This window comes from Manis pentadactyla, chromosome 10, assembly GCF_030020395.1.
Source record: "Manis pentadactyla isolate mManPen7 chromosome 10, mManPen7.hap1, whole genome shotgun sequence".
Classification (NCBI taxonomy): domain Eukaryota; kingdom Metazoa; phylum Chordata; class Mammalia; order Pholidota; family Manidae; genus Manis; species Manis pentadactyla.
In genome coordinates this window covers 459,860-473,406 of record NC_080028.1, presented here as the reverse complement: position 1 = coordinate 473,406, position 13,547 = coordinate 459,860, and the positions used below count along the sequence as shown (strand labels likewise).

The following is a 13,547-nucleotide window of genomic DNA, read 5'->3' as shown; positions in this document are numbered from 1 at the left end:
TGAGGTTCTAAGCCTCACCTCTGTTGATCCCCAATTTCTCACCTGATGACCCCCCTGCGACTGTGCCTGTCTTAGGTTGTTCCTCCCTTGAGGAATCTTACCCGTCTCTGGCTAACCAGTCATCTTCTGGGGCCATACAGGGAAATGTTAAGTTGGTAAGTGAGAGAGAAGCCTTATTGTTTGAAATGGTTAGCTTTTTATTTCTTTGCATATTTATGCCCTGTGGCTTCTATGCCCAGCATTTGTCTTGAGTCCTTCTTCATTTCTGATTGTGTTTGTGTGTGTACATTCTCTTTTTTTTCCCTGATAAGACTGGCTAGGGGTTTATGTATTTTGTTTATTTTCTCAAAGAAGCCGCTCCTAGTTTCATTGATTTTTTTTTTCTCTATTGTTTTATTCTTTGTGATTTTATTTCTGCTCTGATCTTTATTATGTCTCTCCTTCTACTGACTTTGGGTTTTATTTGTTCTTCTTTTTCTAGTTTCTTTAATTATGAGTTCAGAGTGCTTATTTGGGATTGTTCTTGTTTCTTATTGCTGCATATTTCCTCTTAGAACTGCCTTTGCTGCTCCCACAGATTTTGGGCTGTTGTGTTTTTGTTTTCATTTGTTTCCATGTATTGGTTTATTTCTGTTTTAATTTGTTTATTGATCCATTGATTATTTAAAAGCATGTTGTTTAGCCTCCATGTGTTTGTAGGTCTTTTTGTTTTCTTTGTGTAATTTATTTCTAGTTTAATGCCATTGTGGTCTGAGATGTTGCTTGGTACAATTTCAATCTTTTTGAATTTATTGAGGTTCTTGTGGCCTAATGTGTGATCTGTTCTGGAAGATTTTCCATGTGCACTTCAGAAGAATGTGTATTCTGCTGCTCTTGGTGGAGTGTCCTGTAGATACCTGTTAAGTCCATTTGGTCTGATGTATTGTTCAGTGCCTCTGTTTCCTTATTTATTTTTTGTCTGGTTGTGATGTGAGTGGTGTGTTCAAGTCTCCTAAAATGAATGTGTTGCAGTCTGTTTTCCCCTTTAATTCTGTTAGTATTTGTTGTACATAATTAGGTGCTCCTATGTTTGGTGTGTAGACATTTATAATGGTTATATGCTCTTATTGGACTGACCTCTTTATCATTCTGTAGTGTCCTTCTTTGTCTCTTCTTACTTTCTTTGTTTTGAAATTAATTTTGTCTGATATAAGTACTGCTACTCCTGCATTTTTCTCCATATTATTTTGCATGAAATATATTTTCCATCACTTTGTTTTTAATCTGTGTCTTTGGTCTGTAATGAGTCTCTTGTAGGCAGCATATATATGAGTCTTATTTGCTTATCCATTTTACTACCATTCTGTGTCTTTTGATTGGCACATTCAGTTCATTTACATTTTGGGTGATTATTGATAGATTTGTACTTACTGCCAATTTATTAACTGTGTTCTGGATGTTTTTTATAGCTCCTTTCTGTTTGTTTCGTACACTCTTATTATTGATGGTTTTCTTTAATGTTATAATTATATTTTCTTTTCTATTTATAACTATTTTAGGTTATATATTAAATTTACTGAAATTAGCATGGTAATCTCTTTTGGTACATTTCACTTTATTTATTTTTTAATTTTTTATTAAGGTATTATTGATATACACTCTTATGAAGGTTTCACGTGAAAAAACAATGTGGTTACTACATTCATCCATATTATCAAGTTCCCACCCATACCCCAATGCAGTCACTGTCCATCAGTGCAGCAAAATGCCACAGATCCACTGTTTGCCTTCTCTGTGCTATACTGTTGTCCCTGTGATCCCCCACACCACGTGTACTAAACATAATACCCCTCAATCCCCTTCTCCCTCCCTCCCCACCCGCCCTCCCACACCCCTCCCCTTTAGTAACCACTAGTTCCTTCTTGTGGTCTCTGAGTCTGCTGCTGTTTTGTTCCTTCAGTTTTGCTTTGTTGTTATACTCCACAGATGAGGGAAATCATTTGGCACTTGTCTTTCTCTGCCTGGCTTACTTCACTGAGCATAATACCCTCTAGCTCCATCCGTGTTGTTGCAAATGGTAGGATTTGCTTCTTTCTTATGGCTGAATAGTATTCCACTGTGTATATGTACCACATCTTCTTTATCCAATTCATCTACTGATGGACACTTAGGTTGCTTCCATATCTTGGCTATTGTAAAAAATGCTGCATAATTGTATTTCTTTTTTTTTAATTAATTAATTTTTTTGTGTGTATTTATTGTGGGCTTTGGTTTTGTGGTTATGAAAGGTTCAAGGATAGCTTCCTTACTATATAATAAGTCTGTCTTAAACTGCTGATTATTCTATTTCAAACCCAATCTAAAGGTACTGTTTTTTTCCTTCTTCGTCCTCCTCCACAGTTTTTATATTAAATGTCATAATCTGCACTTTTTGTGTATCCCATGACTGATTTTTGTGTATAGCTGATTTTGCTCCTTTTAATTTCATACTTGCTTGGTAATTAGTTGGTCTACTACCTTTACTACAGGTTTATTTTCACCGGTGAAAGCTATTTAGCCTTAGGAGCATATCCATCTAGAGCAGTCTCTTAAACGTATCCTGTGATGCTGCCCTAGTGGTAGCGAATTCCTTCAGCTTTTGTTTATCTGGAAATTGTTTAATTTCTGCTTCAAATTTAAATGATAATCTTGCCGGGTAGAAGATTCTTGGTTGGAGGTCCTTCTGTTTCAGTACATTAAATTTATCATGCCGCACTCCCTTCTGGCCTGTAGAGTTTCTGTTGAGAAGTCTGCTGATAGCCTGATGGGATTTCCTTTGTAAGTAATCTTTTTTCTCTGTCTGGCTGCTTTCAACACTCTCCTTTTCCTTGCTCTTTGCCATTTTAATTATTATATGTTGTGGTGGTGTCTTCCTGGGGTTCCTTTCATTAGGAGATCTTCGTGTTTCCATAGCCTGAGTGTCTGTTTCCTCCCCCAGACTGAGGAAGTTTTCAACAATTAGTTCCTTAAAAAGACTTTCTATCCCTTTGTCTTTCTCTTCTCCTTCTGGTACCCCTAGTATGCGAATATGGTTTTGTTTGGATTGGTCACCCATCTGTCTTACCATTCTTTCATTCCTAGAGATCCTTTTTTTCTCTCTGTTCCTCAGCTTCCTTTTTTTCCTGTTCTCTAATTTCCATTTCATTTACCTTCTCCTCTACATGATCTAATCTACTTTTAAATCCCTCCATTGTATGTTTCATTTCAGATATTGTATTCTTCAGCTCTGAGTGGCTTTTTTAGGTCTTCCGTCTCTTTGTTGGAGTCCTCCCTGAGATCTTGAATACTTAACTGTAAATCCATGAGCATGTGTATGACTTTTATTTTGAAATCCTTATCATGAAGATTGGTGATGTCTGTTTCATTTAGCTCTCTTTCTGGTGTTCTGTCTTGTAGTTTTGTTTGGATCCTATTCCTCTGCCTGCTCATTTTTTCAGGATTTCTGTGTTTCTTCCTTTGTATTAGGTGTCTCTGCTATGCTTTCTGACCTATAGAGTAAAAGCTTTATGAAGAAGGTGTTCACTGGTTCCCATAAGCTCAAGATTCTTTACTCTCTAGTGTCTGGTTATATTTTGCAGGGGCCGCAGCTGTTGGTATGCCATGGGTGGTGCGCCTTTCTTTCTGGCATCTGTAGTTGTCTGTCTAGGTGGGCAGTTTGCTTGAGCTACTGCCTTTGTGATCAGCTCAGGGGTACAGGGATAAGGGGGTGGGTCGGCTGATGTGTGGCTCTGCCCCGGCTGGATGCACAGCACTGGGTTTGGGCACCCACAGGATGGAAGGAGCTCTGGGGGCTGGCTCCTGTAGGCACCTCCCCATTTTGGCTGAAACGGATCCAAGGAAGCCGGGAGAGTCTCCCTTTACCTGCCAGGCAGCAAAGTCTGATGCTGCCTCTGGGCCAAGAAGTGGGTTTTCTGCCAGCAGCATGTGTGAGGAGGAACCTTGAGGTTTAGTTGCCAGCGAGGGGGATAGAGCGTTGGGCTCCCGAGAGTTCCCGATTTGTTGGGCTGGGGGAGGGCTGGGGGAGGGCTGGAGGAGGTATCCTCCACCTGCCTGTTCTTCTGAAGAGAGAGTTCTATCCATCTTTGCCCCTCTGGTACCCCTCTTCCTGCTGGCAAGTCTTTCAGACTGCTGCCTCTGCTTTGTGTCTCAGGACTGGCAGAGTGTGCCTGCCCTCTACCCTAGCTGGAGTCTCAGTGTTCCAGAGTGTTCTACCTGCCCCTGGTGTCCAGCCCTGACCATCACCAGAACCCAATGTAATGGGGGCTTGGGCTCCCGGAGCAGATCTCCAGGGCCAGGTGTACAGCACTCCTGGGCTCCTACCCCTTCCTACTCCGTTCCTCTTTCTCCCACCTGTAGGCTGGGGTTGGGGGAGGGTTTGGGTCCCGCTCAGTCTCAGCTTTGCCACTTTACCCTTTTCTGTGTGTTCTTCTTTCCCAGATATAGGGGGTCTGTTCTGCAGTCTTCAGGTCATTTTCAGGTTTAGCTGTATTTGCTGTATTTTCTTCTTTTATGTGTTTTTGGGAGGAGATTTATGCCTTGTCTTTATACTCTGCCATCTTTAATCCAATCCTCTTCCAATACTTTCAGATTTTTAAAGCTGTGTATAAATTTCTGGAAAGCCAGTTTTGACTTATCAGCTTAATAAGTTTAATTATGAAATGTTAGATGTAAAAAGATTTATGTATTTTAGAAAGTGATAACGCTGACTTCTTCCTGGCTTACTAGCACAACTTGGAATACCTTTTTTTGGTTTGATTTTTATTTCAAGTTTAAAAATACACAAATGTAGAAAAAACATACTGACTACCCATGTCCTCATGGTTAGTTAACCAGACACTGATGGGTGTATATCTGTAGCACAAGCAAGGACAAGGAATTTTTAGTTCCTTAATTGTGACATGTTCTGATAATTTAATACCAAGTAAAGGTCCTGATTTGTTTTCCTTTTCTCTCCCATTTTGGTAAAGTAACTTTACAAAGGCAGAACTTAAAATAAGTTTTTTTTCCTTTTGTTTTTCTAGGTGAAGAGATTATAAACCTTCTACTGAATGAAAAAATTATTCTTAAAGTTGCGTATTCTCCAAGAAAAAACCCCAAATGTTTTTATATTTTGCCTGAAAACAAAATCTGAACAAGAAGCTTACATAGAAGGTAAGATAATTTTCCTTTTTAATTTTGGAATGATGTGTTCCCTGAAAGTTCGGTGGAAGTCATCTGAAAACAATCTAGGCCTGGCATTTTTCTTAATGAGGTGATTTTTAACTTCTAATTTAATTTACTTAAATTAGAATAGGGCTACACAGACTTTTTTGTTTTTGTTTTTTCTTAGTGTTTTTATTATAATACAGAGACTACATGTTTTCCCTTTAGTAGAACATATTTTCAATTAATAGGCATCATTAGATAAAACAGACTGGAACATACTCATATCAGTAATGAATGGATTACCACATCTGCATAGCTGGCATAATGCTAAAGAAGCTAGTAGGGGGAAAAGAAAATGTGATACTACTCTGAATATTGCTCCCACTATTGAAGATTAGGGCATATTTAGATGGACTTTTGAAACTTTCTTTCTGAACTCTGGTGTTTTCCTTTTGTGTTGTGTTTTTTAAAATTAAGGTATCATTGATATACGGTCTTATGTAGGTTTCACATGAGCAACATTGTGGTTTCAACATTCACCCACATTATCAAGTTCCCACACACACACTCCACTGCAGTCACTGTCCATCAGTGTAGTGAGATGCTATAGAGTCACTACTTGTCTTCTCTGAGCTGTACTGCCTTCCCTGTGACCCCCTACATTATGTGTGTTGATCATAATGCCCCTTAATCCCCTTCTCCCTCCCTCCCCACCCCCTTCCCACCCCCCTCCCCACCCCCTTTCCTTTGATAACTGCTAGTTCCTTCTTGGAGTCTGTGAGTCTGCTGCTGTTTTGTTTCTTCAGTTTTGCTTTGTTGTTATACTCCACAAATGAATGAGTAAAATCATTTGGTGCTTGTCTTTCTCTGCCTGGCTTATTTCACTGATACACAGACTTTTTAAAATTCACCTTAATTAGTTATACTTTTCTAGGAAGATATCCATTTAATCTAAGTTTCAAATTTATTGGCATACACTAATTTATTCTTCTGTTGTACTCTCATCTTTTTTAATACCCCCATTAAATTCTTCAACAGCCAAAAAAAAAAGTACAGTTCCCTTTTTGATTCTGCTTTATTGTGAAATTTATGTAAATATACTGTATAGGTAGAAGCTCATGGTGGATGACAGCCCGGGAGCTTCGCTTGAAGGTGTGCAAATAGCCTGTTGCTGTTTGGTTGTGTTTTGATCCTCCTGTGTCTGGTTTTGAGGTGCTGTTTGTGGAAAAGTTACTTAGTCTGTCTGTAATCCACATGAAATGGGGACAGTTACGCATATGCAGTGAGGTGTATTCTCTATGTCACTGTGGGAACACATGAGAGAGGGTGCACACTGTTGCGACTGCTGCCTGGAGGGCTTGTACCACATGGAGGGGAGCAGGGAGGGGAGGGCTCTGTTCCCACCCATATTACATGCCTCTAAGGGGCTCTTCCCTGGCAATCCAGTTAGATGCTGGATAAATTATATTAAATATAATTTCTTGTGAGCGCTTTGGCACGTTGAAAGTTAAGATAAAATCCTCCAAAGGCCAAAAGAGAAGAAAATGAAAAAGAACAGTGAGTATCACTGTAGCCCCTTTGCTCCTTGGTAATAAACATGACCATGCATTAGAGGAAACAGTGTGAGCCTTAGGGTATCTATAGAGTAATGTTAAGCAAACTTGAACTTGCAGTCAGAACACATGTACACACACACCATTGTGAGGAAGAGTTAGTGTAATTATATGCCCAGTGCCTGCCGATGTTCAGTAATCAGTGCAGTAAATATAATGCATGCAATGTTTGAAGAAATACAAAATAGAATAAAAATTAGTAGTGAAAAGCAAAGTATCAAAATGATCCAAGTAGAATTTTCAGGAATGAAAAAATTGCTGAATTAGAAACTTGGTACCTGTGGACTAAACAGATTAAACATGACTGAAGACAGAATTAGTAAAGTGGAATACACATTTGAAGAAATTGTCCAGCGTACAGCACTGAGAGAAGGAAGAGGGAAAATGAGAGAAAATGGAGGAGAGAATAAAAATGTGTAGTCATTGTGTAGTTGGAATCTCAGAATGGCAGAATGGGGGAAGTAGACAAGAGGCTCTAGTCAAAATATTAATGTGCTTGCCTTTCAGAAACTAATATAAAGATATTTATATAAGATATAAATTCATGAAATATATAAGATTTATAAGATAGTTATATAAGATATAAATTTATAAGCTATATATAAAATATAAGATATATATTTATATAAGATATAAATCTAGATTTAGGAAGTACACTATGTCCCAAGTGGTATAAATTTAAAAAACCCTGAAATTGTATAGCAGCAGAGACAAAAGGCTCCTAAGCTAGAGGAAAAGATTGCCTACAGAGGAACGTCTGTTAGGTGGACAGCAGGCATTCCTTAGTGTGAAGAAAAAGCAATTGAGAGCGGGACAGTTCCGCAAGGTGATGAGGGAGTACAGATTTCAGTACAGAATTGTGTATGGGGTGTATCTTGCAGAAAAGCAGCATGTCTTAGGCTTTTGGTAGGCTAGGTTACTTGGTCTGCCTTCTTATCTCCTATCCTACACCCAACGTTGTAGAAAACAGCTAAAATTGTTGGATTATAAAAAGAAATCTAAGACTTGATAATATAGCAAGGAAATTCTAGACCAAATATAACAAAGTAAGGGCCCAGATAGTAGTTTAAGTACCACATGGTGGATTTGCTTTTGCCCTGAGGGTGTCACTGACCTGCTTAAAGGAGGGCTTTGGTTTTAGAGGCCTGTGGAGTATGCACAGTGACTAAGATCTAGGTCCTCTGGAGGCAGAGCCTGAGTAGCCCCAGCTCTTACAAAGTGGGGCTGTGAAGGCCAGCTCCTCTGGGAGGGCGGAGTAGAAGCTGGCCTGCGTTACTGCACTCCTGCTCCCCATTATTGTGTTTATATTAAATGTAGCAGGAAAAAACAGGGACAGAACTTGCAGCTATGGATTAGCCTTTGTGAGGATTTGTAACCAGGTTCACTCTGCCTGGTAGTTCAGGGAAATGAAGCACAGATTTAGTTTAAGATTTTCTGGTTTGGTGATGCCTTTCAGCACCCATAGGAGCAAACATGAGACCTCTCTGGAGGAAGTCACCTTCATCCTCTGGGGCAGAGAATCCCTGCAGAGATTGATTAAAGGTGTTGACACAATTTGTTAGCACTCAAGACAAAACCAAGCAAGCCCACAAGGAAATCACTGTGGATGAAAACCAGTAGAAACAGACCCTCCAAACCTTCAGATTTTGAAATGACAGAAATAGACTATAAAACAAGCATGCTCTTTATTTTCAAATAAATATTTAAGTAAATAAAGCTACCTGTAGGAAACTATAAAAGGTTATCTATAGTATTTGAAAAAGAAACAGATAGAACTTATAGAAATAAAGAATATAATATCCAGTATTAAGAATTCAGTGTATGGACTTAATACCAAATTAAATAGAGTAAAGAGAAAAATGAGAGAACTAGAAAAACACCAGAATGAAGCTTAGAGAAAATGATGGAAAATGTAGAGGTTAGGGGCGTGGAGGGCTGAGGGAGAACATCCGTACGTGTTTCATGGCTGTTTTATAAGGATAGGAGAGGATGGGGGTGGATTTATTAAAAAACTTAAAGGCTAATGATTTTCAAGAATTGGTAGGGAAAAGCCAGTCTATGATTCAAGAAGACAAATGAATCATAAGCAGGATAAATAAAAAGAAAATTTATAGCCAATCAGAAGAGAGGAAAGCTGCAGATTACCAAAGACAAAGAGGGTCTTAAGTAAACCAGAGAAGTAAGACTGACCAATGCCCTCTGAGCAGGTTTTTCCAGTGCACAGGTGGCACTCAGAAGCCAGCGCAGCAAAGTCTTCATTGCCCTGCCTGAGAGTGGTGAACAGTAGCTAATTTCTAACTCTATTCGGGGGAAAAACACTGTCAGGAATGAGGATGAAGTAAAGACCTATTTAGGAAAGCAAAAACAGAGTTTGTCACTAGCAGCCCTTTACTAAAGTCACCTGTAAAGAATGTGCTGGAAAAAGTGATCCCAAGTGGAAGAACTGAGACTCAAGAATGAAAAGTGAACGAGAAGGAACATTACCTTTTTAGAAGAAGAAAAATAGTGATAGTGGCTTGTGGAGAAAAGCCAAGGTAGAATATGAAAACAATAGCATGTAGTAGAGGAGGAGGGTAAATGGAGATAAAGCATCCAGTCTTTTTAATAGCTGGGATTGGGTTAAGGTATCGATTAACTGCTGATGTGAAAGGTGTACAATTTACAAGTGCTAAGGAACTGCTGTAGAAATGGAACATCCTGCAACTTCCAGGGAGTGGGAGAAAGTTGTGGAACTTCTCTATTAGTACAAAATTTTAGCACGCCTTGTACTTGACATGGGATATTGGTCAGACAGGGTGCTTGTTCAGACCACTTCTGTGAGGGTTATGGTGGAGGTCTTAGCAGCCCATAAATTGGAAAAATGGGAAAAAAAGATAAAGGATTTGAATGGGAGAAGTGAAACTCTTGTTATTCATTGATATGATTGTATAGCCAAAGCAATCTACAGATAACTTAATCAAATCAATAATCATTTAGCAAGTTGCTGGACACAAAATCAACCTACAAAAATTATCATATATCATCAACAAACACATTGCAGTTAAAAAGGCCTGTATGTAGTAGCACTATGAATGAAAAGTGCTGGAAACAAGTCTAATAAAAGATGTGCAGAACCTCTGGAGAGCACTGCACATTTTAGAGGAATTAAGACGAGTAAATAGACAGATTATACCCTGGTTTTGGGTTGGAAAACACAATGTTGTAAATATGCTAGTTCGCTCCAGACTGATCTAAAAATTCATCATAATCTCAATAAAAAACCCAGGACGTTGTGTGTGGGGGTTGGGGTTCAGAGGGTGAAACTGACAGGCTGATTCCAAAACCAGATGGAAAGGAAAGGGTCTGTGAACCCACCCCGTGTTGTTGGTGGGACTCCAGTTCATTCCTGTGCGGGTGATCTTGTTGAGACGTCGTCTGAAGGTGTGAAATGCTCTTGTCCTTGGTGTCGGCGGTGCTGGGGCCCTGGTCTCGTGCCCTTCCACTATGGGTCCCTTTGGAAGCCTCATTCTGTTGTTTCTGGAAAAGACTGACTGCACTTCAGTTTTTCTGTGTGTGTTGTTTTTCTTTTGAGTTGCCCAGTTTCCCAAATATACAGCTCCACAACCCAGGAATAGCGTCTAATGATAGTAGAGCGATTGCTTCTCTTGGGTTAACAGGTGATGGTCAGGGAGCAACACCAGGCAGCACCAAGGCCGGGCCTAGCCCGAAGGGGCTCTGAGCCTGTAGCCCTCAGTGGGTTCCTTGGGCCCTGCCTTCATGGGGGAATAAATAGGACACAGCCTTCTCAGCCTCCTGCTTTCTGGCTGAGCTGAAGACAAGCAGTCACAGGGGGCTGTTGTCTTTCTACCACCAGGCAAGGAGAGGGTAAGTATTAAAGCTCCTTTGAAGAGGGCTGAACGCTCGTCATCTTACCCTGTGCATCAGTGACCTCACATCTCTCCCTTCCTTCATTCAGGAAATTCACATGTTTGTTGAATGCCAGGTGTATACTTAACTCCTGGAGCTTTTGGAGAAAATGCGAACATTTTTCATGTGGAGAAGCTAAAGCTAATGTTAGTTAAGGAACTTGCTCTGATTCACATGAAGGCGTACATTGCTGAATTGCTGCAATGAGCCGCCGCAGGGGGCAGACATACAAACCTCGCACGACCTGGCCCACAGCCACCTCAGCCTGTGGCTTTCCCTTGTGGGGTCCAAGGGCTGCTCTGGTTCTTGCCATCTCCCAGGGAGCAGAAGGGCCAGGAGGATCCGGGTCTTACCCACAGGGAGGCCTTGAGGTTCCAGTGTCACTTCTGCACCATCCCTTGTGTGATTATTATTTTATAGCCATTTTAATTTACCTTTATGTTTGTGCTTATTTCTTCTTTTCACCTAGATTTTGAATATTTATTCATTTATTCCACCCCCCACCCCCCTTTTACAACTTAAGCCCTGATTTGGGCTTTTGCCCACAGTGGACTGTGCCTAGTGTAGATGTGTCTCATTTGTTGATTGACTGTACAAATATCCATTGCTCTCCATGGACACACCACCAGTTTTTCAGGTCAAGTAGAATCCCAGTGGCATGTTGGTTAATGTCTAGCAACCAGTTCGTTTGAGAGTAAAGAAACCTCCTGGTGTGTAGCACTTGTCAAGTTCCACAGTGCAGACACTTGTCACTCCCAGAGGGCAAGTGGCCCCAGTGGCCCCCGTGGAGGCCCCGAGAGAGGCGCTTAGCCAGCGCTGAGCGGTGCTGCGGCTCTGGCCCCACTGAGCCTGTGCTCTGGCAGCGTGACCTCGCCTCTGCTTCCTTGCAGTCGGGCCTTTGAGGACAGACTGTGCTGCGCTGTTCCAGGTCCTCGCGGGGGAGGTCATGTCACCCTCACAGCGGCTCTGCGGGAGAGAGACCGCATCGTCTCAGTTCACAGGTATGGAAGACGAGGCACAGGAGGCCATGGAACTGGCCTCAAGTCACTCTCCAGAGCCAGGAACTTTGATAATAAATCTTTTAAAAACATTGATTTGTGGTCAAATAGGTAAATAGGGTGCATTTCAGATTCTGATTTTTTTCTTAGCAAGTCTCTACCACAGAGCATTCTTTTTTGAAGGGCTCTATTCATGGAACTGTATGATCACATGGGCAACATTTCTCTTGGAATCTACCTTCTAAGTGATAGTTACGCTAACCTGAAAAAAATAAAGAAGCCAAACTTCAAGTTCCTTTTGTTTGCTGTTGGATAAGAGTCTAGAAGATGGTGGTACTACTTTCGTTGTCATGCCAGATAGAATGTGGAGGCCACTGTCAGGATGGGACAGGGACCCTGTGTTGGTTCCCCAGAGATAAGCAGAGCTGTCTCAGGCCCATGAGCCAGCTCTCGAGCCAGTCATTTATTGTACAGGTGCTGTCAGTATGAGCCTCTGGGCTATTGAGGGAAGGAGTGTCACAGCCTTCCCTAGGCTCAGGCCAGCCAGGAAGATGCTAGCATCGCTGCAGAGGGCAGCAGGGTTGCAGGGAAAAGGACTATGACTTTTACCTGAGTAAAAGTTCTAGAACCTCTTTATACCAGTCAGTGCCTCTGACAATGGAGGTAGCTGCATATAGACCAGCACCTTTGCAATGAGCTTTGCGACAGTGCCACTGAGGCAGCTGTCCCTGTGTTTTTTAAAATACATGGATAGTCAATGGAATTGTGGAAATGTTACTACAGATATTTTTTTATTTAATGACATAGCAGACAGAGCTAGTGAGCAAAATGGGCAATCTAAATTAATGGTCTTAAGAGTAACCTAGTTATATTTCACGTATCAGTGGTGATGTAAATAGATGTTTGCAAATGCTGGTCTGTATTATTGCACACATGAGCAGAGTAAGTGTAATGAGTTTTCCTTAAAACCACATTTTTTTCAAAGTGAGAAATCTTAAGAGAAATTAAAGAGGACACTAACAAATGGAAACTCATCCCATGCTCTTGGCTAGGAAGAATTAATATTGTCAAAATGGCCATCCTGCCCAAAGCAATCTACAGATTCAGTGCAATCCCTATCAAAATATCTACAGCATTCTTCAACAAACTGGAAAAAATAGTTTTAAAATTCATATGGAACCACAAAAGACCCCGAATAGCCAAAGCAATCCTGAAAAGGAAGAATAAAGCAGGGGAGATCTTGCTTCCCAACTTCAAACTCTACTACAAAGCCACAGTAATCAACACAGTTTGGTACTGGCACAAGAACAGACCCACAGACCAGTGGAACAGGATAGAGAGTCCAGATATTAACCCAAACATATATGGTCAATTAAAATACGATAAAGGAGCCATGGACATTCAATGGGGAAATGACAGCCTCTTCAACAGCTGGTGTTGGCAAAACTGGACAGCTACATGTAAGAGAATGAAACTGGGTCATTGCCTAACCCCATACACAAAAGTAAATTTGAAATGGATCAAAGACGTGAATGTAAGTCATGAAACCATAAAAATCTTAGAAAACACCATAGGCAAAAGTCTCTTGGACATAAACATGAACAACTATTTCATTAACATATCTCCCCGGGCAAGGGAAACAAAAGCAAAAATGAGCAAGTGGGACTATATCAAGCTGAAAAGCCTCTGTACAGTAAAGGACACCACCAATAGAACAAAAAGGCATCCTCCAGTATGGGAGAATATATTCATAAATGACAGATCTGATAAAGGGTTGACATCCAAAATATATAAAGAGCTCACGCACCTCAGCAAACAAAAAGCAAATAAACCAATAAAAAAATGGACAGAGGAGCTGAACAGACAG

General features: G+C 40.7%; 1 protein-coding gene across 4 annotated transcripts in view; it reads left to right on the top strand.

Moving 5' to 3' along the window:
- Positions 1–13,547, top strand: part of PPP6R2 (protein phosphatase 6 regulatory subunit 2) — a 93,280-nt gene that overhangs the window by 26,059 nt on the left and 53,674 nt on the right. For 3 of the 4 annotated variants that reach the window (XM_057508386.1, XM_057508388.1, XM_036906705.2), the window contains one exon: positions 5,040–5,169. The gene's annotated coding sequence lies outside the window, so the exon portion shown is untranslated. Of the gene's footprint in view, positions 1–5,039; positions 5,170–11,594; positions 11,684–13,547 lie in introns of those variants that run through there. The other variant, XM_057508387.1, reaches the window with a different exon arrangement.